At 41.9% G+C, this 25,078-nt stretch overlaps 1 protein-coding gene across 8 annotated transcripts in view; it reads right to left on the bottom strand.

The window, feature by feature from the left end:
- Positions 1-25,078, bottom strand: part of RIMS1 (regulating synaptic membrane exocytosis 1) — a 472,918-nt gene that overhangs the window by 22,328 nt on the left and 425,512 nt on the right. The window contains exon 1 of one of the 8 annotated variants that reach the window (XM_059941809.1): positions 11,626-11,711. The exons of the other annotated variants lie outside the window; for them this stretch is intronic. The gene's annotated coding sequence lies outside the window, so the exon portion shown is untranslated. Of the gene's footprint in view, positions 1-11,625; positions 11,712-25,078 lie in introns of those variants that run through there. 8 annotated transcript variants of the gene reach the window in all.

Genomic DNA, 25,078 nt, shown 5'->3' on the forward strand with positions numbered 1-25,078 from the left:
CCCGTATTAGTTCTGAGCCTGCAGGCGGCTTACTTAGTCTCTCGGTGCCTCCCTTTCCTCCTCTATGAAATGGGGGGATTGTCTTGGGCAGTAAATGAGACGATCAGGTAAAGCTCTAGGGTCGGTGCCCAGCACTATTGAAGTTACCACTCTTACACTGTAAGACCTCAAGGTATTCTGCATAGACTAGGTCTCCAAGCTGAATGACTCTAATTCCCCGTGTTCAACTCAAAGCACAGCTTTCTGTATCTTTCACATATTTAACTCAAAATGCTCTTTAGAATGAAGCATAAGTAAGTGGCAACAAGTCACAGAGACTATTCATGCCCCAAGTATCCATCCTTACCCTTTTCTCCAGTGATAGAACTTCCCCCATCCTCCCAGCTAAGGCGTGGCCACATTTCCCTTCCCCTCTCCCCTCTCAATGGGGATATGATGGTAGGAGCTGCAGCAGCCACTTTGAACCTCAGTATGGGAGCATGTGTTGAATCTGGCAGAGCCTGGGCCAGCCCCAGATGGGATGGTCCACCTGCACTATTACGTGAGGGTCTTGATTAAACCACTCTATTTGTAGGTGTCTTGTTACAGCAGCCTACCCTGTACCATAGTACATAGTATTCTAAATAAAATCAGTGTGGATTTAAACAAAGATAAAATAGTAGTTTTGTGAAGAGTATGTTCAATTCTCTAACTTTAGATCTGAGACTTGAATTACTGAATCGACCCTTGACAGTCTCCTATTCCGACAAATAAGGCTCCTCTCCTAACAACAGAGTTAGTAGAAAATTTTCTTCTCTGTGTTGTTTCAGAGAATGTGGGGTTAGAGGGGGAGAATCTAGCAATAAATAACGTTAATATCATCATTGTGTCAGGTACCCTGCAGGATACACCACATAGAGGGGTCCTTTCCTAGTAGCTTAATATTCTGAAACAAATATGCACAAACGAAGTTCCTAATTATTGTGTGGCAATGACCTTACTGCACTAGTTATTATGGGCAGAAAAGAGAGTTTGAGATCACAAAGGACATGAGTCAATTTTTTTCTATATTGTATAAAACAGAGTAGGTTCTCTGCTTCTCACCACGTTCCTTCCAACCAACTGGATGGATTTTCATCAACATCCGGATAGTCTGATTTGAAATACGAGCTACGTGGGCACATTTGAGATTCTGTTCAGGAATTTCAGAGACCCAGCAGGGCAACTTAAAGAGACAGGTTGGAATTCTTGAGAGAGTCTGAGCCAGGGGTGCAGCTGATCTCGGGGAAACTTGTCCTATGTAACCAGTCACCAATGACGGAGAGGGCCCCATGTTGAACCTCAAGGTCAGAGCATCAGGCACCCTAAATAGTGGGTGATGGGGCAATTGGGTAGTTTCTTATTCGGGGACTCAGTGTAGCTTGAACCGGCCACAGAGCAGGAATTAATTGTGTTCAGGCTTACGACCTTCCCAATCCACAGCGGAAAGTTAGGCAGCACGTGTGTCTGTGCACCTCTGTACAGAGGGAGGGACATATAAACTTAGAACAACTTACAAGACAATTACTGAAAGGAAGGAATGAATACTGTCCAGAGAGACGGGACAGAATAAAATGGGTTTAACTAGCTCTTGAAGGCAAAGTTCACGCGAAGAGGAATCTGTGGTTCCCTCCCACCTTTTTAGTTACGCACATTTATCACAGCGACCTGAGCCGTGATTTCCTAACAGATGGGATGGATATAAAGGGTCTGCATATCAAACAAAATTTGACAAAGATCAAATTACAGAATGAGTTAGTCCGTACAGTTAAGTACAACCTATGATATTCTAGGCACTAAGAAAAGATCATCTCAGTAGAACCCTTAAATCCTCCATTTGTGCTTTCCAGGGCCCTGCTCAGTCCCTGCTATGGCCCTGGTCCTTCACAGGGGATCGAGCCTTTCCCTCCTTGGGGATCAAGAGGATGTGCCCACCCACCTGCCCACGTGCCCCCTTCTACACTAAGCCTCCAGATCCTTGGGAGCCTAGAATTTCCTACCCAGATGGCCCCGAGCCCACATCCGGGGCCAGCCCATGTATCTTTCTGGGGTCCAGCCTCCTAAGGATGACAGCACCACCAATGTGGATGCCCCAATGTCCAGGTGGGGGCAGGGCAGGGCCAACGGGTGGGAACAGAAGGGGGCGGGTGGGGGTCCCAGCAGGAGATGAGCCACGGCCAAGCACAGAACTCTGCACAGTCGGAATTCTAAATTGAAACTTGACCTCCTTGGTCATTACAAAGATCTTTTTGTCAAGGTAGGAAACTAAAAGACCTTTTATTGAGCACTTTGTTAGCTTGGTTTATAACTTTTAAGTGACATAGGGTATGTGGGCTTCTGTTTCTTGATCAGGCCCAAGCCTAGAGTCTCTCATGGATAAAACTGTCTCACGCTTCATAATACAAGGGAAACCTTTCTTTGATTCACTTGAAGGATTATCATTAGAAAAAAATCTGCTGGGTATTTTTATACAGAGTTTTGATCAGACTCTGGAACACTTCCGATAAATTTTGATGATAAACCCCCAGGGGAGGTCTGTGGGAGTCACAACATCCTGTTCTCTTTCAAGGTTTTCCATCCTATCAGTTCAGGAAACTTGGGAGGGGGGAAGTAAGGAGGAGATGTGCATCACAACAGATAGTAATCACTGGGTGTGTGTCTCTCTGAAGACTCGCCGCTCTGTCTCCCTGGTTGGTGATCTCCACAATGTTGGGACACTATAGACCCAGAGAGAACATTCCTCACGGAAACGGGTGGCGTAAGAGCAGGGCAGCAGAATTTACACTTCGCAGAATAAAACGGGATGTGCCGGCACATACTGTGATGTCTGGTTTATGATCCTCATATACTTGGGTATTTCTCTACGGAGTTTTAATAGTATGTGAAAGCATTATTTGCCAAGATTTGATTAAGCAGAGAATCCAAAGAAAACTGAGGCACTGGGATCAATCTTTTTGAAGCTATAAATTTGGAAATTGTTGTCTTTTTTTTTAACTCCAATATTTTCAGGAGAAAGTTAATTCAGAGGTGCTAACAGCCATCTCTTTTCTTTTGCATTTATAAAATTAAGAGGTAAGAAACACAGGTTGTCAGAGAGGCCTCTTTCCTATTGGTAGCTTTTAAAAATAATCCAGTTTCCATTTTATTAATAAGGACATTCAGAACTTCATTGGTTCATGGGATACTTTCAATTCAGTAGCAAAGATTACAAACATGTTCACTGGCAAACTTCCAGGGGGTCAGCAGGCAGAAAACGCTGCAGAAATCTCACACAGGTGGTAACTTAGCTATAAAACTACCCGTACTCACTGCCCTATCCTACCCAGACCTTATCCCACTACCACGGAGATCTGCATACAAACATTGGAGATTGCGTGTGCCATTGCAGAGGAAGCAAAATCACTTGGAGAAAGTAAGAACTGCTGAAGGTGGCTGTAATCTCCCCAAATATTATCATCTGGAAATGTTTCACTTCAGTTTGTTATATCATAATTGGAGGTTTATTTGGATTTCTGTTTACTAACTATATCTGACTGTACAAATTAGTTCATCAGCTTAATTTCTAACACCTGTTCTAGAGGATGGGAATAAAAAATTTTTAAAAAGTAGTTATATCTATTTACTGAGTGATCAGAAAGGTAATTTATGCTTTAAGAGGAGGTAAAATATATCAAGATTACTAGTAGGCATAGAAGGAGTTAAGTTGATTCAAGAGAACAATTTCAGATTCTGAGTGGAAAGAGGAGAGTGAATTATTCAGTGGGAGAGGGCAGAGGGAGACAGAGAAGAGAGACCAATTTTCCCGGGGCAAAAACGACCACAGGAGCGAGGGTGGCCATCAGCACGGTGGACTCGGAGCAGCTGGTCTCTGTAAAGCAAAGCGCTCTGACAATTTCATTTCAGGCTGGCACGGAGATCAAACCATGCCTCAGAGGATGAACGAAACAAGCGGCAAAACGGGCAAGTTAAGTAAACGGTGGTAATTGGAGGCCTGGCCACACAGGTCTTGGGAGTAATTTGGGGGCTGGCTGTGCCCCAGTGATGGAGAGTCCGTGAGTGACGGGGACATCGCTTATGTACAAAAGGGTCAACGTGGGCCGTTTGAGAACCTGCTGGCTGGCTGGCGGCTCCTCTACTGACTGTGGTTAAAATGTGTTAAATAAATACCATATGATATCACTTATGTGTGGAATCTAAAATACGACACAAATGAACCTATCTACAAAACAGAAACAGACTCACAGACGTAGAGAACAGACTTGTGGTTGCCAAGGGGGAGGGGGGGTGGGGGAGGGATGGAGTGGGAGTTTGGGGTTAGCAGATGCAAACTATTACATATAGGATGGATAAACAGCAAGGTCCTACTGTACAGCACAGGGACCTGTATTCAATAGCCTGTGATAAACCATAATGGAAAAGAACATGGAGAAGAATGTATAATATACATGTATAACCAAATCACTTTGCTGTACAGCAGAAATTAACACAACACTGTAAATCAACTACAGTTCAATTAAAAAAAGTATAAGTGTTAAATAAAACATAAAGTTGCACATCCAAAGAGCAAGAGAAAACCCTTAGGAAATAAAACGAAAATGCTTGTTGGATAGAAAAATTGGTAAATCAGAATATTAAAAATTTGGGGTCTTTAATTTTCGCCCTTCTACCATCCATCTTTAGAAAATTAGGTGAACAAGAACTTGAAATATACAATAGGATAAAAGCCTAAAATGTGTGCTGATGATGGGAAACTCTGGTGACCAAGGCTCACCAATCTACACTATGGTGTTGCCTATCTCTTAAGGCATATAAGGAGTTAACTGAACTATGTCAAGCAGTATTTAAAGATTCTGTGGGTGGGACTTCCCTGGTGGTCCAGTGGTAAAGAATCCACCTTGCAATGCAGGGGATGAGGGTTTGATCCCTGGTCAGGGAACTAAGATCCCACATGCCACGGAGCAACTAGGCCCGTGTGCTGCAACTACCGAGCCTGTGCACCTCAACTAGAGAGCCTGTGTGCCACAACTACTGAGCTCGTGCGCCTCCACTAGAAAGCCTGCGAGCCGCAAACTGCAGAGCCCACGTGTTCTGGAGCCTGTGCGCCACCATTAGAGAGACGCCCGCGTGCCGCAAATAAGACCTGATGCAGCCAAGAATAAAAAAATAAGAATAAAAATAAAAAAATAAAAAATAAATCTTAAAAAAAAAAAAGATTCTGTGGGCAAATAACAAATGTGCCTAAGCAGACATCTAAGCGTTGAGTGAAAATGTTAACCAAATGAGGGATAGGAGTTATGCACATATTATTGATACTAATTTGACATCCTTAACAAAGTCAATTCCTATCTGCCTCTCATTTTTCCTGATATTGCTTGTTATTCTCAAAGCATGGTCCTTAACTTGATTGTAAAATAATGACAGTCCTGATAGTTGAAGGGGTTAGAGAAGCATTAGGTGGTAACGACAAAAACGTTTGATTTTGGTTTAGCTGCATATGTAGACTGAAAGTGTCTCCCAACTCCCCAATTCATATATTGAAACCTACAGTGTGGTGGGACTTGAAGATGGGGCTTTTGGGGGGGCATTAGGTCATGAAGGTGCAGCCCTCATGAATGGGGTCAGCGTCCTTACAACAGAGACCCCAAAATGCCTGATTGCTCCTTCTACCATGGGAGGTTACAGCAAAAAGATGGCCATCTGTGAACCAGGAAGCAGACCGTGCTGGTGCCCTGACCTTGGACTTCCAGCCTCCAGAGCTGTGAGAAGTAAGTTTCTGTTGTTTACAAGCCACTCAGTCTACGGTATTTTTGTTACAGTAGCTCAACTCGACTGAGACATTACACCTCAACAGGCGGGAGCAGATAGACATGGCCAAGATTGTAGAGCTATAACTCTTTTCCAGAAGGAAAACACCCTGATGTAACTGAAAACAAACCTGACATTTTTTCACTAGAGCAGAGGTAAATTTATAAGAATATTAAGTACTTTTCTTAATATGTCTTGAGGCTTATGTGATATGAAAGCAGTAAAATAATTTCATATTGTCAATACTTATTTATTTTCAGTCCACAGATATGAGGATTAAAAGAATACTAAAAATAAACACGGAGCTGAAATCCTGAAATGGGTACGATAGGTGGATTAAACTGGTCCATTTTAGAACAGAATAGACCTGAAACTTAGCACCGGAACTTTAAAAATAAGTGATCTCATCTAAACTCTTTGTTCAAAGAACCCAAGGTACGGTAAGTAATCCTCAGCTGGTGGTCACACAGCTTCTAATGCCACAGTGAAGATTAGAGCCTGAATCTTCTGCTGCAAACTCTCTCTGGCTGGCCTTTACTGTAGATAAAACTTCAATTCCCATTTTGTAGAGAAAAAAAAAGTCTCATCATGAAAGCAGTGAGACAATGAGTGGATTGTTTGTTTCAGAAAGAGCAGACACTGTCACACTCCATTTATTCACCCTTTAACAGGCCAAGTCCAACCTCCAGAGACTCGAGCATCTGTGCTACAATAAATTGTTACCTAACAGGTGGTGCCACCTGGGTGCAGCCGTATATAGTGAACAGGAACCCAATCACTGCAGATTAGACAAGGTCCAGAGAGATGGCTCTCAGTTCTGCAGTTCTGAGAGGATTTTGTTTGCAAATCTAATTCTGAAATACTATAGTAAAAGGCTCTCAATAATGCTTCTTGAAATTACCCCTAAAGAAGTACAAAAGGAGAGAAGTACTGCATGTCCCTGGTACGCCAAATGCTTGGTAAGTTGATTTCAGCTGTATTGCTCTGCAAACAAGTAAATTCACATTTTTTGAAAGAGAATAAGCAGTCAAGTTCTAAATCAATCTGAGAAAAACACCACTTTCATAGATTTGAAAACTTCATCTACTTTTTGCTAAGTTAAAGGCAAAAACAAAAAAAATTGAAAAAGATGAAACTTTGGAAGGCAGCGGTGAAGACAATTACCTCACGAATGAACAAACAATTCTGATGAGAAATGACGTCTGATTTTGTAAAAGTTAAATACCGTGGTAATAGAGACCAGCAATTTCAATTGTTGAACGAGATACTTCTCTTAAACCTTTATATTTTCCTCCAAGGGCACTGCAATACAATGTTGATATGGAAAGCCATTTTTCTGGTTTTCTTGCAACCTAGAGCATAATAATTATATTCACAAAGAATTCCACTATTTGCAAAATGTTCTCAATTTGTTGATGAGGAAACCATGTTTTGACTTACTAGGATTTGTAACCAACACTAGGAGAGCATATGGCTGGGGGGAAACGCAGGTGAAATGTCAATTAAACAAAATGTGTAAGAACTACTAGACCCTCAGATCACACACACACACACACACACACACACACACACAGAGGAAAAGACAAAGAAAAGAACAAAGGAAAGAACTAGGAGCTTTCATTGTTACAAACTCTTTAACTGTTTTAGATCAAAGTTAAATTGACAAATATAGCTTAAAAATTTCAAGTTTTTCACATCAGGAAAAATGCCCTCTTCTTAGTTAGAAGAAGGCACATTTTCCCTCACATCCACTTGGCTTTCATTTTCCTGGGAAGACAGATTTCTCCCATCCTTCCTGCCTTCCGACTCCATCCTGATCTCCGCCAACCCCCTCATCCTCCTCTTCCGTGGACCATGGTACCCCTCCCTCACCTTTGCAGCACCCCTGCCTTTCAATTTCCCTTCTCTTCTTCTCTTTAATTTGGCTCTTTAAACCCCGGAACTCTCAAAGTTTCTCCTTCCACGAACTGTCTGCCTTCTACACACTGTTCTCTCATACACGTGCGTACCCGGCCACCCTTCATTTCCCAAATATACGTTAACACTTAAATGGCATCCTTATCGGACTGTGGACTCAAAATTGAAAGGAGCTTGCCATCTGGTGGGGGGAGGAAGACATACCAGCAATTCTGATTCAGCAGGATAAGAAGTGTAATTACGCCCACGTGAGTGACAGGACAAAGGACAGAGTTAACACCCCTTTCGAGGTGAGTTAAGGAACTTCCCCACAGAGGAGGAGATGCCTGAGCTGTACGTTGAAGGTTAAAGAAACTGCTGGACAGATGAGCAAGGCACAAGGCATTCAGGACTGTGGGGTGAGGGTCCCCCGAAAGCCTCTCCACTAAATGTCAGAACAGCTGTGCCTCTAATTCTTCATTGTCTGGAATATGCGCCTGATTCTTTACGTCTGTAATACCTGCCATCCGGAATGTTTTATCTTATTTCAAAACTGTACTTTCAAAGTTCACAGTAAAAATCACTGGCCTTTTCTCAGTGCAAATTCTGTTTGGATCTCTGGCAGCAAGGTCCCCCAATACAAGGTGAAATCAGGGAACTACAGTGTTCCCTGACCCACTGAAAACCTTGGGAAATTAGTGATAAAGTATAGCAAAGAGATGGACAGCCAAGGCCATGTGCTACTATGGTTCTCTTCCTAGCTCTTAATCTAACCTTTTGTTTTTTTTTTTTTTTTGTATCTTTTAGTCATCTCTTCTTTCTACTGCCCTTTAAAAATGGTTTCTCCCAAGAATTCATCTTTGATGTGGAAGTTTCCAGCCTCCTCTGAGGAGCTCCCAAACTCTCTTGACTGACATGGATATATCATCTCTATGTGGATAACTCCTGTCGTGATTTCTCCAATCTCAGCATCCTTCCTGAATTTCGATTCTGAATTTCCAATATATTTCTGCCCATTTTCACCTAAGGAATCCTACCAGCCTCTTGGAGTTCATTACATGTTGGAACTTTCTGTGGGTTTTATGATGTGTCTGTCACCTTGGCTAGGCTATAGTCCCTGGTCATTCAATCAAACACACATGTAGGTGTTGCTGTGAAGGTATCTCGTAGGTGTGATTACAGTCCATAATCAGTTGACTTGTATTAAGGGAGACCATTTCAGATAATCTGGGTGATTTAAAGGCTTCGAGAGCAGAAGTGAGGCTGCCTTGATGGAGGTGCCCCACGTGTGGGCTGCAGCTTCAGCCAGGGCCTGCGGCCACCCTGCCCTTCCTGGGGCTGCCCTGTGGATTTCAGACGTGCCCCACGATCACATACTATATACCAATTCCTGGTAATAAATCTCTTAATATATGTCTCCTACAGATTCTGCTCCTCCGGTTCAACCCTGACTGGTAGAAGTTTACAGATCCCCAGTGGTCTTCTCTACGGATTTCCCATTTCTGCTAAAGGGGCTGCCGTTTTTCCAAGATCCAACGTGGTTATCTTTGCTAGTATTACTGCCTATCACTCCTACCTGTTCCTTCCTTCCTGCTTCAATTAGTCTCGTCATGTTGAGATTCTTGTCATTTCAGTTGGGTTTGTACAACCACAGCAGACTAATTTTCATAAAGATGTCAGTCTCCCGCTCCCATGTTACTGGCCCGTGTGCCCATGTTTTATCCCCACCAACTCTGCCTTATTTGCCTCTCTCGATTCCCTGATGGCAACTTTCTGCTCCAGCCAGGCTGCTTCCAGCCTGTTCCTGATTTATGAGCTAACATTTCCTGCCTCCAAGCTTCTCTGCACAGCCCCGCCTACCTGGGATGCGCCCCACCCCCACCCCCCTGCCCTGCCGGCTTCCCCTGCCAGCCCTTTAATTCAGCCTCAAGCATCTCCATCTACAACCAGGTCAGACCAGCCTAAGCTGCGGTGACACTGCTCTTCTGATTCCTGAATTAATGGGTTCCCTAGAAGTTAATTGGTAATTGACTATGAATTGCTCTATGAAAACACTTAGATGAATGTGATGGACTTTTAATAAAATCCTTCATTTACAGGTCATTTTTCATCTGAATCTCTCCCCTCAGCATTCTCCTGGTCAGAGTGCTTTGTGAGACACGGCTCTCTTGCAAAAATGTTTACCGAGTGAATTGCTGACTGAATCTTAGAAACTAAAGCTCAGAGCATTAACTACACACCTTCATAGAAGCCCAGAGTGTTTCCTAATAATTAGCCAATCAGATAAAAAAATATTCCAGACCACACTGATTCTGTACTGTTGGTCTTACACCAAGTTTAAAGTGTGAAGAAAAAAAAATACACTTTTTTACTTGGGTAGAAAAACAATGTCTTGCTGCCCATTAATAATAAGCAGAGATAAGAAACAAGAGGATGTCTCACTCAGTTGCTTAAAGGTGAGGATGGCGTGAAACCAAACAGATGTTAAGATTCCTTTTGAGACAAATGACTTCAACTAAGTTGGGAATTAGGGGAGGGAAAGATATAAATTACGATATATTACAGCCATCCTAAGCATATTTATGCCTTCTTTCCATAGACGAGCCCTGCTTCTGAAGTTAAGTGTTAATTGGAACTAAAATTAGGAATTAGTTCCATGTAAGTGTTACTCAGAATATAAAATAAACATGTAAACAAAACACAAGCACTGTGGTGAAGACTTTTCTTTGCTAATGTATAAAACCCTTCATATGCAAGCGTCCTCCATCAGATTATGATTTTTTTATGTTTTCTTTTGTTTTTTTTTTTTAGAAAGAAGGAAGAAAGAAAGTTACAAGTGTTGATTTTACCACACAGATCATATGCTTAGTCTTTGGAGAGCAGCGTTGTTTTTGAATATATATAAATAAGACTGCCCTTTTCCAGAGGGTTCTCAGAATGGCTTTGACACAAGCTCTCATGATGACAATACTACATTTGCAATTTCAGCCAGACCTTTTGCAACATCAGCATATGAGTGAATAAGAAAATGAATTAGGAAAAAAATTACCGTATTATAATTCTCCACGTGAATTATCTGAAAGCACAAAATGAGGCTATTTTTGAAATTTCCTTTAATTCTCAATATGTATGTTTTCTTCTAATCTAAAGATAGTTAAAACATACTTATTATTTGAGAATTTAATTAGTTTCTCAGAAATACTGCTGACAAAGAACTTCATAAATAGGTAGTCTTAGGAAAAAAAGTACAAACTATCTTAAATAACACAGTTGATAAGAGTCATCAGAAGTTATTCACACAAACAAGTTACACTTCTCTGGTCCTTGCCTGACTATAACACATGAAAGGCAAAAGTTTTGGAGCCTTATATGATTTATAATTTCAAAAGGTAATGAAAATATACTTGTAAATTTCCAAAAATAAATGTCCATATAAAAGTAGTTGTATTTAATTGTGTGTAAAAGGTTATGTGATATGCAGAACAGCTGATGCAATTTTAAACACAAATGAAATTGCTTTAAAGAAAAATATAATTTTGTGATAACACTATGAGGTATGTTTGAGTTGAAGCACTGCCCAATTTCAAATCCAGCTTTAAAATCCTGTAAGCCTAGGTTTAAAGTTTATCATATTTAGACCTTACAATTTTATACATATACCTATAGTAGCACCATCCTTCTATAAGTACTTCACCCGCCATATCATTTTTACATTTTTTTCTTTTTCATTCAATTGTTAGTAATCTCAAGTATAATACTACCTTTGTTTGCAAACTGTTCACACATTTTTGAAAGCTTCAGACAAACAGGAATTTGGCTTTTGGTTTTAGTTTTCTGAGATGCTATACATTAACTAACAAACTCCTATTAGGACTTAGTAAATTCATATACAGAACACACACTTACCTTGTGTATCTTGAAAAAACGAAGAATCAGCATTAAGTTGTTCTCAGAGGAAAACTGAAGCCAAAGAAGCTTTGACTTCGTTTAAGTAACTTGTGCTGCCTTGGGAAGGAATATCGGAGCTCTGGGAAGCTTTACTTTCTCTCTCTCTCTCTCTCTCTCTCTGTCTCTCTCTCTCTCTGTCTCCCCTTCCCCACCCCCGCCCCTCCTTCTCACACACACACACAGGATGATTAAATTGCTTCTGCCAAGAGTGTTTTTTCTAGAGCCTATTATATTATACGACCACGAAGTGAAAAATCACTCAGTAAACTTGCCATGCGTCATCTCATAAATTTGAAAAACTGCTAAATAGTCACAACGGGAAAGCTGCTACACAGTCACAAAGTTTCAAGCAAACTATATAATGAAGACATATTTAAGTCAAATGAAATGAAAATCTGTTGCTTACTTTATGAAGTAGCGTGTAGCTTCCCTGGTTATGTAAGAAATATTGGAGAAGTCAAGCTCAGGGCTACCAGATGATTTCCAGGGTAGACCTGTTTAAAGGGCTTTTGCGGGGGCAAGAGGAAGGTCTCATATGGATGTCTTGCCCTGTTCCCGCCTGGCACTTGTAATACATGTGCAATACGCGAAAGCTGTCAAAATCATCGCCTTCAAGATGCACTCAGAGGCTTCCTTTTCTTCCTCTGCATCCCACCGCCTGCCAGGAGACGGCGCCAGGGCAAGGGAGATGGTAAAGTGCAGGAAAGGAAAAGGGCCCAACTTCTGCTGAGCAGTTTTTACACACCAGGCCCGATGCTCAGTGCTTTACACACATTTGCATTAACCCTCGTCATAACTGGCCGGTATTGCTGGGGTGGCTGTATTTTACAAGTATGAAGAACTCGGGCTCTGGACTTCGGTAGCAGTTAGTATATGGGAAAACTACCACCACCAGCAAAACCAAACCCCCAAACAGAAGCAAATTCCAACTAAGCCTCCCATCCTTTAAACCTAAGTGGCTCTTTAAGCCCTTTTCGTGAGGAAGGAAAAATGGCAGCAACAGAACCATTTTACCACCATCATGTTTGGTTTTTGGAGGTAGGAAACAACCTTTATTTGAAAAATATGATTTTTTTTTTTTAGCAGAACCATTTCGGTGTGTGGAGTAAGTTGTCAAAAATAACCGAACAAAAACATTTTTAAAATGCTGTTGTTACAGACAGTGGCCCCAATTATATAATTCCTATAATATCTTAACACTACTTAGTAGGCAGTAAGTTTATTGTATTTTATGAGAAATAAATATGAAATTGACTATGTGTAGCTGCTTGTTTTATTTTTGTTTGTTTGTTTTTCACCCCGACCGTGTTTTTTCCTGTGGTCCCTCCTCGCTTCCAAAATGAGCATGAATAGGTAAGAGGTAGTCGGGTGATCATACTTGCTGGTAACTCAGGACAGTGCTGGTTTATGCCTGCTGTTGTAGCGTATTATTAACAATGTTCCCTTTTCACTCTCAAAGATATTCCAGCCTGGATGATAAATTACATAGTCCACATACATATGTAAGAAGTAGAGCAATAACAAGTTAAATTCAACTAACCCTGCCTGAAAACAGTTCCACGTGATATTCTGGAATTTCATTTAGATGGTCGTTAAAGTTACAAGGGATGGAAATGGGGAAGAAGGGAAGCCCGCGGAACTCGAGTCTAGCCTGACGGCTCTGTGCATCTGCCTCCCGGGCCCTGAGGTGTGTACCTGGGTCTCTTGCACGAGGAAACATTTGTGCATGACGGAGGCACCTCTGTCGGCACAACCGAAGCAGTTATCTTGAGGCCAGATTAATGGAAAAGGTACAAGATGATAACCGAGCTTTCACATATAAAATGGCACGTGGGCAGTCTTTCACGACCAGCGTGGAAGCCCTCAGGCCGCTATTTTCCTTCCTTTGGATGTTCTTAACGGGGTGGGGATGGCAGCCCACGCGTGACCCCCTGAGATCCCGCCATGAGACCCTCCTTGATCCCTCTGATCAAGTGCAGCTGCCCTCAAAGGAATGATAGGAAGTCATTCGACTTTTGACAGTGCAACGTGTCTGTTTGGAGAATCTCTTTAATAACATGCGTTCCCTGTGAGAGCCAACATGAGGACTACAGAGAAAACTAACCAAAGGGGTTTGGAAATGGGTGGGCACGAGCCTTACTGAAAACTCAGCAGGCACCACGGTGGCACGTGGAGGGGGCCGGCAGAGGGGGAGGCTTATCTGTGTGGAATGTTCTGGACAAAGCCGGAAGGTCAAGAGTGAAGTCAGGCCTGAGCCCCAACAGGGAACGGAAGGGATGGAGAGAGGAGGAAGAGGAGGGGCCTCCATGAGCAAACCTGCATGTCTGGGCGAACCAGGACCAGGGGAAGTGACCTCACCGAGCTTGCGGCTGGCACAGCTGCCCACCTCTGCCTGTGCTGGTGCTGCAGGAACCCACAGGCCGGGCGCCCTTCCTGCAACCCTGGGGGGAGACCCCGGGGAGAAGCCACAGGAGCAGGTGCTGTGGGAGCCTTGCCCCCGGCCCCTTGGCCCTCCCTGTTCCCGTCTGCAAGAATGCCTTCTCCCGGCAGGACCCGTGACTCTCTGCAGGGGCTCTGGCTGCAGGACCCCCACGTGGAAAAGAGGCTTAAAGTGCCAGGAAGCTGAGGACCCTGGAAGCAGCGCCCCGTTGATGATGAGTGGGACTTGCTGGATAAATGCCAGCTTCTTCTCCCTCAGGGAGACGCGTCTACACTGTCTCCCATAGCGTCCCAATGGGATGGAGCCCCAGTTGCTTAGGGCACTCATCTACTAAATAACGCACCTTATACTGACTTCCTTTTCCTGTCTCGTTGCCCTGGGGTCACCTCAGTAAACTACTTGCACTCAAACCTTTGTCTCAGGGTCCGCTTTCAGGGAAGCCCAACCTGCACGGCTGCCAAAGAGAAGCTTACTTAATTTTTCAAGGCTGGAGAGATATGCGGTTTAGCCGATGTTTGAAAAATGTGGAAAATTTTGTCTTAGCCGACTGATCAGTATTTTATAACAATTAGAATGACGTAGGTTTTACTTGACGTAAACTATGAAAGACAAGCTTTCCGCAGACAGCGTGTGACAAATGCACACACAGCACAGTGCCCTTCAGGTGTTCATCCTCTTTGACAGTGTGGACGTTCTTGTACGGCTGTCCATCCTGACTGTTTCTAAAGGTATAAGTATACTTCCGTCAACCGAGAACTATACGCCAATGGTCTGTTTCCTTGCCCTAATGTAGCAAACAGAAGTAGAAACTTAGATCACAAGGGAAACTAGAGTGAGACAAAGTTAAAGATATGCACAGACCACACAGAAAACATAAACGCTGCCTCTGGCAATCTTAGGGCAAAAAAAATAGGGGCGCCAGAATTGAGGTATATTAGCAGGAGCAGGGAGAGGGGTTGGCCAGCAGCCAGGCTGGAACCAGGAGGGGAGACGCCTGGAGGGGAGACGTCAACGCCTGATGACAAAGTGCGTTTCCTTGGAAGCTGGTGGGGAGGCGCCGGGAGCCCCTGTGACCGGCAAGTCTCACCAGAACGGGGCGGGTGGGGGGCTGTATGACGAGCTTCCTCCCCACACCGACAGCAAGTCCTAAATCAGATAACCTTTACAATCAGCTAAAGAAGGCCTAGCGCCATTTAAGGAACTTTCTAACTCCCCAGTTATCCCCTTAACCAGTTCGTTGATGCCTCAAATGCCTGTATTTAAGGAAACTGTGTTCATTATACAATTAGAAATCAAATGCAAACACCTGGTCAAAGAAACCAAGTGTAGATGCGTCTCTCAGCATAAAAGCAACCAATCATACGCTTTCTAGCTTTTTTGTATGTCTTAAATAGTGCTTAATGAATAACTTTTTAAAAGAGGGAGTCATTGTCAATGAAAAGGCATATATATATCAGAATCCTTTCGAAGAGGAGGAGCTAGTTCATAAGTTTTTATTTCAAATCCAAATACTTCCCTTTATCTTAACTCATATTCTTGCATCTACTCTTGCTTTTTCCCCCTTCCTGGTCCCATGCTCCGAATAAACAGGAAAAGCTTTCAATCCGCTAATCAGATCATTCCCCATCTTTGTTTAAAACCCTTCCATGGTATCCTGCTGCATTTAAGACGAAACCAAGTTCGTAAGCGTGGTCCCGAGGCCCCGCCGGACCTGGCCCCACCCTGCTCTCAGGAAGGGTCTCACACCACTCTCTCCCTTTCTCCCTAGACTATAGGCTCCTGACCTTTCACCTCCTCAAAATCCCTATCAGCTTTCCCATGGCAGGTCTTTACCCATAATATTTCTTTTGCTGAAATCTCCTTCCTCTGCTCTGCCCCGCCCCCCCCCCCCCCCCGCCCCCCGCCTGGACCACCCATCTCGTCCCGAAGGTCCTGGAGGAAACCTCACTGCTTCCAGCCCAGGTCAGCCCCCCTTGCAGGGCTCTCCCAGGGCCCTACAACCCTTCCTAACACCTAACGTGCTTGAGATGACCTTCTGTGTCTGTCTGTCTGTCTGTCTGTTACTCTGTAAGATGCTGAGGGATCTATTCTGCTCATGACGCATTCTCTGAGCTCAGCACAATGCCTGCCACACGGTAGATGCTGAATAAATACATTCTGAACGAATGAATCAACAAACCAGTGAGGCAAGGTCTTCTGGCCTCAAATTCCATATTCTTTGTGTCATCTCTCTCAGAACATGAGGAATTGGACAATTAAACTGATGGGAAAAAAAATGACACGAATAAAAATGAATAAAAAATTGGTTAGAAACCCAACTTGGAAGACATAATTTTGGCACGGTTTCTACCTATTTATTTTTAATTTACCCCAAACAAATGGAAGTTTTGAATGAGGCATTTTTATCATGCAGCTGTTTTGTTTGATATATGGATATATAACATAACTGAGGATAAAATTAGTGTGGGTTAAATTTGGGCCATATTTATGCAGTTTGCTTTTTTAAAAAGTCTGTATGTGGCATCATTTTTTCCCCCTCATTGTACATAAGTAGGTGCTTTAGTGTCCAATCTTGCATCTGTAATTTTGTTTGCTCATTTCTTTTTTTAAAAAAGGCTTTCCATAAACTTCAGACCCTACAAAATCTAAATATGCCTATGGTAAGTAGAATAATGTTCCCCCCATCCCCCAAAAGATGTTTGCGTCCTAATCTCTAGAACATATGCTACACTACCTGGCAAGGAGGAATTATGGTTGCAGATAGAATTGTTTGCTAATCAACTGACCTTAAAATAAGGAGTTTATCCTGGATCTTCAGGGTGGAGGGCAGTATAATCCTAAGGGTCCTTAGGAGAGGAAGAGAGACTCAGGTCAGAGTAAGAGTGACGTGATGACTTTGAAGATGGAAGAGGGCTGCGAGTGAAGGAGTGACAGCAGCCCTCTGGTTCTGGGAGGCAAGGAAGTGGATTCTCCCCTGGAGCCTCCAGAAGGAACCCAGCCCTGCCCACACCTTGACCCATTTTGGACTTCTGACCTCCAGAACTGCAAGATAATATACTTCTGTTGTTTTAAGCCACGAATCTGTGGTCATTTGTTACAGCAGCAAAAAGAAACGAATACACTGACCCTACCAGGAGACTACTCAGAAAGTTATTACTCTGCAAAAGAGACCTCCCTAAAATATTCTTTCATTTATAAGATGATCTCATGATCCAAATCCTGAGAATAATTATAGAAGGTTTCCAAATAATTTTGAAAAAAACTACCATTGATGAGGAGGATTTCTAAAGCCAGGAAACATAATCTACTATAAATGCTATTAAGTTCACACCTGCAGAAAATAGAGTCATTTGTAATTAGAACCCATTTAGTCAAATGTTTATTCAGTACCTAAGAAAAACTGTACACACACAAAAAAACACTGTCTTTTCTCCTATCTTTAGATACACATACACACACACACATTTTCCTCTTAAGACTACACAAACCTACATTTAAATCTTAACACTACCACTGCTATAATTTTTGGTAAGTTGTTTAAGTTTTCTCTTGTGTAAAGAGGAAATAGCTTGGTTTTCTGGAAGAAGTAGAAATGATATATGTAAACTACTTAGGGCAGGATCTGATACCTAAAAGGCAAGTAGCTATTATATTAATAATAACTTGGTATTTATGGATTTTTACATGGAATAACATTGTACTGCCAACCCTCTGTGTTTTCTCACAAATAAGGACTTTGACTAATAACATTTCCATATATGCTTGAGAGCAGTTGTTAACAGGAAGCCTATTTCATAAGGAAGATAGAGGCAGTGCTCGGGTCAGAAGCTAGGTGAAAAAATATAACATAAATGAACCCTACACAAAAGGGAACTTCAAATTAGCATTAATTGCGATTATTGGAAGGGTGTTTCTAACCCATTATTTGACAAAAATTAGAATATTAGGAAGGCTAGATGCTACTTGCTGCTTTGAAGGTATGGTGAGGGGCGGGGTGAAATGTAGGAAAGCAGGTCAGTGAGTGAGTAGGAACTACTAACCTGCTGCTTAGGAATCTGGAAGGACTGTAACATTTGAATTTGAAGAGTCAACAAAACTCTGATGTGTAGATTTTCCTGTTTTCGCCAAGTCACCCCCATTAAAGCTAACATGCCTACCTGATAAATTTTATACAACTTCTGTTAAAAGTCCATGAAAATGATTGCACATTAAAAGTCTCTCAGGGCTTCCCTGGTGGCGCAGTGGTTGAGAATCTGCCTGCTAATGCAGGGGACACAGGTTCGAGCCCTGGTCCCGGAAGATCCCACATGCCGCGGAGCAAGTAGGCCCGTGAGCCACAACTACTGAGCCTGCGCGTCTGGAGCCTGTGCTCCGCAACAAGAGAGGTCGCGATAGTGAGAGGCCCGCGCACCGCGATGAAGAGTGACCCCCGCTTGCCACAACTAGAGAAAGCCCTCGCACAGAAACGAGGACCCAACACAGCCAAAAATAAATAAATAAATAAAATTAAAAAAAAAAAAGTCTCTAATGTAAGGCTGAATACAGAGAATACAAGATGCTTCCAGAAAGTTGGGTAAAACTAATTTTTTTTTTTTTATGTTTGGTCATTTTCATGATTTTTAACAATCATTTTTCAGATATGTACCTGTGGGAGAAAAGAACAAGAACATATATTTGAAACCCAACCTTGGGAAGTACTTTGCCTTTGTAATTAATGTCTCATGAGCATTATGTATTTCACATGACCCTTGAAGGAAAATTCTTGTCACCTAGACGGGTAACCTTTGTTATTTTACACATGAATTAGAAGAAATGCAAGTCAAAATATAATGATTAACTTCCTTGTCCTCGAAAGGTTTTGGTGACTCCATGGGTGCTAAAATGTTAATTTAATAAACTTGGCCATTTATGTTACTACTTGAAACGCTCAATATTAAGGAGGGCCATTGAAGATGTCCCTAACTGTCCAGGGAATATTTGGAAAGGTCATTATTTACAAAAATAAGGTGAATTGTTTTCTAATGAGACGAGGCTCACAGAACACAGATGAATGGGAGGTGGGGATCCTGACTTAGGTGGCTTCTTAAATGCCTTAAGTGACATATTACACTGAAGACGTACCATCTGGTCTGATATTAATGGCTGAGGCTGGGTTATCCATCCTGAGAGGCAGTTATCGTGTTATTTGAAGACACATCTATGTAGACAGCACACAGGCAGGTGTGTACCAGAAGCATGATGGACCAGAAGGTCACGGGCCTCTCAACCTCCACATCTACCTTTTCCCTCCTTCTCTCCTCCCACAAGGCAAAGGGTGTCTCCTCTTGTCTGATTAGACACTGTTCCCTCCTGCCTTCTCCAGAATCAAGCTCTATTAAGTACATTCCCTCTCCATCTTTTTATCCTAACATTTTCCTTTCATTAGAACTTAAGTATTTCAAAACCTATACTTTCCCCTCACAAACTTAACGGGCCCTTCTCCTGTGCTCATATCTCAGGAAACTACATTTAAATAATGTTTCCTTTATCTGTCCCCATATAATCTCTAGGTAAGTTTAATATTTTGCAAACAAGAGTTTCTCCTGAATCTAGCAAAGCAGCCTTGGCTAGTCAGAAATTGTGGGATCTCAGCAGCCCCTTCTAAGTATTTCTTCCAGTTCTCATGCCAACATACAGTGTTACTTTGCATTAGAAACACTCAGTGGAGTGTTTTTGAGACAATGACGGTTGCCGCAGAACTGTAAACATCTCTCCATCACTTTCATCAATTCACCTCACCTATCAGACACCGTCTTTAATGATATCGTGTTGAATTATTTTATTTTCTGAAGCCTATGCTTCTTATCATCAGTATTAGCACTATTTTTTCCTAACCCTAACCCTAACGTCACTCATTTCTATGAAGGGCAAATTACGTTCCTGGAATTGCGCAGATCCAGCTCCTGCTTTGGTAACTTGCTATGCTGTTACCCAACGGGGTGACCCCCTGCAAATGCATCTCCCTCACCGGCAGTGGCTGCATTTGGGGGAGTCAATGAATGATGTGTGAAGGTTAGGGCTGCACAAGAGTGAGCCATTAAGGGAAAAAACCGCTAATGGTTTGCTTTTTCCTTTTCCCAATCTCTGCAGATAATCCGACTCAATATATTTTCGTGCTTAGGAAAAAAATCAACAAGACCTTTAGCGGAATGACTGTGGGATTCCGTGGCCTTATACCTGAGACAGTTATTAGCATATTTAGTTCCAGGTTTACGGAAATGCTAAGTGTTGAATAGCACATACGCTTAAAACTCAAGTAAAGGAGGTTTGGATTAAAGTCTTTGAGACTTCCTGAGAACCAGGAGGGCAAATAGAAGTCTTTTCTCAGGAAGATCTGTGGAAGAGAACCTTCAGTCTTTAGGCTACAGGCTAAGCGGACTCAGGGTGAATTACTGAGTTAGCTCTGACCGTCGGATTGTGGTGCTAGATGAGGTCTCCAGCTTGCCATCCCTGCTGTTCAGTTAGCTGTACTTTGCTCTGCAGCCATGAACTGCACCGAAAACCTCTGCTGTTTAACCCCCAGGTATGGACACCTGGCCTTCAGATCCTGGCTAGCGATCCCGGGGAATGTAAGCAGTGTTTTAGAGGATATTTGAAGATAAGGAATAAGCATGGAATTTAGAGAAGAATGCTCTTCCACATTTGCTAGAAGCTTTGGGTAAGTTTTATAGTAAAATACACATAAGTATGTAGTCAATGGAAGGCTAAAGTCTCATGAATTTTTAAGCTAAAACTCAAGACTTCAAAAGTCTTCCTTCCTGCCGTTTCAGGCTCTGGTCTCCATCCTTCTGAAGATGGGCTTTCCTTTGCCACTAGAGGTGTTTCAGGGGAAGAGTTAGAGAAACGTGGACCATTTCTTTATCTGCCCTAGCAGCTCATTCCCAAATTCCAGAAAGCAAGTGATAGAATTTCAAATCTTGGAGCTCAGTGATTTGGAGTTAAAGTAGTTCTCAGTTCATGCATTCCACAGATAGCAAAGAATTATGTCCTGAAGATAGCAGTAGGGTCTGGAATCAGCATAAAATGGACATATCTTAGAGATCAACATGACAAGTCACTGGATGGAGAATGTCGACCCATCTCTGGGGTATCACAGGGCAGCTTAATACACTGGGCTGGCATCACCTTCCAGACTACGAGGAAGGATTAGGTCAGTGATGATATCCAATCTCCTTTATGTGTGTTGAGACTAAGAACCATCTAGTACACATCAATCTAATCTTCTGGGAAACAAGCAGGAGTTATTATGTGCACAATAAGAATGTCAAAAGTGTGTTTTAAAACTAAAAATAGAGCTACCATATGATCCAGCAATCCCACTCCTGGGCATATATCCGGACAAAACTATAATTTGAAAAGATACACTCAACCCAATGTTCATTGCAGCACTATTTACAATAGCCAAGACATGGAACAACCTAAATGTCCATCGACAGATGAATGGATAAAGAAGATGTGGTCTATATATATAATGGAATATTACTCAGCAATGAAAAATAATGAAATAATGCCATTTGCAGCAACATGGATGGACCTAGAGGTTTTCATCTAAGTGAAGTAAGTCAGACAGAGAAAGAGAAATATCATATGATATCACTTACATGTGCAATCTCAAATATGACACAAACGAACCTATCTATAAAATGTGCGTATGTTTAAAACATACTCACAGACACAGAGAACAGACTTGTGGTTGCCAAGGGGGAGAGGGGTGGGGGAGGGATGGACTGAGAGTCTGGGATTAGCAGATGCAAACTAGTATATATAGGATTGATAAACAACAAGGTCCTACCATATAGCACAGGCAACTATATTCAATATCCTGTGATAAACCATAATGGAAGAGAATATAAAAAAGAATGTATATATGTGTATGACTGAATCACTGTGCTGTACAGCAGAAATTAATACAACGTTGTTAACCAATTCTACTTGAATTAAAAAACTGTGTTTTATCAGCAAACATGAGATCACTCTCATTATGACTCAATTTTTGTGAGGGGGGAGGAAAAATGGATATAAATAATGGGTATAGAACTTGAGATATAGAAAATTATGAACAGCTCAAAGATTCACTTAACCATGGCAATCAACTACCGGTAAAGCATAGATGGTAGACATTTATATTCACTAAAATGTCATGCAATCTAAAAGTGGAAATATCCAGTGTCTTTTGACATGGCGTTCTCTAACCTAGAACATCAGTGCAGCACTGTTTATCAGTGTGAAAAACAAACTGCTCATGAGAATGGTGGTTTCAGGCATCTTTACACACACAAAAGAAGAGAGACAGAAGTAGGCTCTTGCATATAAAGGAAAGAGAAACAATCAAGGGACAATACTTTTAAGAATTAAAAAATCTTTTCAAGCCCCATTAAATTATAATGGCATTGCTTTTCAGGTTATTTTTGCTTTACGTACTTTGAGTGTGAATACATATATTCTCTTGTTTTGAGGCATCAAGGCTTAATTGTAATAGCTATATCAAGTGAAATCCTCTATAATAAACTAATGTTCAAAAAAGGACATGTAAACTGTAATCCTTAGAGGATCTATTTATAAGTACAGAACTGTGTAAACTTTATAAAGGGCACAAAATCCAACATAGACTGAGTAGAAAATAATCTCATTCTTCTTTACCCTTGTATTCGCATTCTGTCAAAATTATAAAGTGACACATAACAGTCATTTAAAAATTTAAAAGAAAACTTTAGCTAAGCTTACAAAGTGAAAGTATTTCTTCTTCTCTCCATATTGTACTATCTTAGGACTCGATGGTGATACTTTGGAGGCACAGTCACACACATAATAGTTTTTTCCCTCCTATTTGGCCATGTAGGTTTATGAGCTTTCCTTAGATGTTTAATGTTTGAACATGACACTAAGCTCAAAAAAATGGATTTTCAGAAAAAAAGAATGAAAGCCAAAATTGGTAGCTGGGTTCTATGCACAAAGAAGCTGCATCAAAGACCTTGGATGGTGTCTGGACTTACTTCTGGTCCTTGACTGTGTGACAAGCCCAAAAAAGGTCTAAAGAACAAAAGAGGTTGCCAAGTACGCTGGGATGTGGCTACATGCTTTACGGGGGTACATACACAAGGTGCACAAACTAAGCCAACCTGTCAAAATCTTTATTCTAACCTGCAAAAGAATACTAGGAAAATTACAAAGAAACCCCCTATAGTTAAAACGATCAATAGCAATTCTCACTCTTCAGAACTAACACTGAGCATGGGTTACAGAGCACTTAAGGAACAAAGCTAAGAATACCCAATGCTGGCTCACATAACCAGTTTCCTTTTTGGCTAAAGTGTAGGAAGTGCTAATGTGGTCCTTACAATTATGTTAACCACAGCAAGTACTTAAGAGCTGGATTAAAACTCAGCTTCATAACAGAAACAAATTTAACCAAACAGAGTTCGACCTTAAGAGCTGGCACCAGAATGTTCCTTAGTGAAAACGCTGTCCCTATTGAGAGGCAGAATAACCTCGTGGCCAAGAGGGCAGATGCTACAGCTGAACTGTTGGGGTTCAAGTCCCGGCTCAGCCATTTACTCTGTACTGCAGTGTCCGCACTGGGAAATAGGAAAGATGGTAACAGAGCCCACCTCATAGGCCTGTTATAAAGATGAAACAGATATTGATGAAGTAACTTGGAAGAGTGATATATAAATGCACATGCTTGTTGTTTAGAGATATTGACAGGCTCCAGAAGAAGTAATGCAGGAGCAGAGCTGAGAGAGAGAAGACCAAGACCTGCGTGTCTAGTGATCTATCTGACCACTTCCCATCATCACCTCTCTTCCAATCCCTGCCCCCCATAACATGTTCACCACACGCTGCTGAACTCGTGCATGCTGGCACGTGCCAGTTTTCTGTTTGTTTAGTTTTAAAAAGTAAAGAAAGGGGATTAACATATACACACTACTATATATAAAATAGATAACCAACAAGGACCTACTGTAGAGCACAGGGGACTATACTCACTATTTTGTAAAAACCTATACGGGGAAAGAATCTGAAAAAGAATATATACATATATTCAGATATAGAATATACACACACACACACACACACACATATTTATTTGAATCACTGGGCTATACATCTGAAACTAACACAACACTGTAAATCGACTATACTCCAATAAAAAAATAAAATTAAAAAAAAAGGAAAGAAATGGCTGAGCTTCACACAGTGGTCTATGTAAAATGGGACAGAGGAAGCCGGATTCCAAGAGTCAGAAGAGGCCAAGAAAACTTGAAACTGAGGAAAGAACAGAAACCCTGGGGCCAGTTTTGGAGTTTGACAGGCTTTGAAGCTGGGATCAGGAGGCTCCTGGATCACACCAGCTGTGCATGAATCTTACGATAACTTAAGAAAGCACCAATATTTCCAGACTCTGCTTAAAAAAATTAAACTCTCAAATGCTTTAACTAATTATAATGGAAGATATTTGAAGGCCCGTGTGTGAGAGCCAGCTAGCTGTCCGTCCCCTTCCACTGTATAAAACTGATGCTAAGGGCTGTTCAGCCAGAATCCTATTTCCCAGGGCCCATCCCCTAGCAGGCAGGCATGGCCATGTGGTTCGTGACGTGTGGCCATTCTAGGGCGAGGCTTTTAAGAACAGACGTACTTCCTCCATCTGCTTTCATCCTTCTGCCATTTGGATTCAGACGACACAACGGCATGAGATGTGAGGACCTGGGTACCTGAGCCACTGCGTGGAGGAGAGCGGTGTCAGCTACGAGCACCTGCTCATGTTGTTGAATGAACAATAAACAGCATTTTACTGAATTTGAGGCTCTACACGTTTTAGGTCAATTTTTATAGCAAGTAGAATTATTTTAACTACTATTTCCAGTTATTTGAGGATGACAGCACAGTACGAGGGCTAAGAATATAAACGTTAGCATCCTGAATGGACCAGTT

This window comes from Balaenoptera ricei, chromosome 12 (genome assembly GCF_028023285.1).
Source record: "Balaenoptera ricei isolate mBalRic1 chromosome 12, mBalRic1.hap2, whole genome shotgun sequence".
NCBI classification, from domain to species: Eukaryota; Metazoa; Chordata; class Mammalia; order Artiodactyla; family Balaenopteridae; genus Balaenoptera; species Balaenoptera ricei.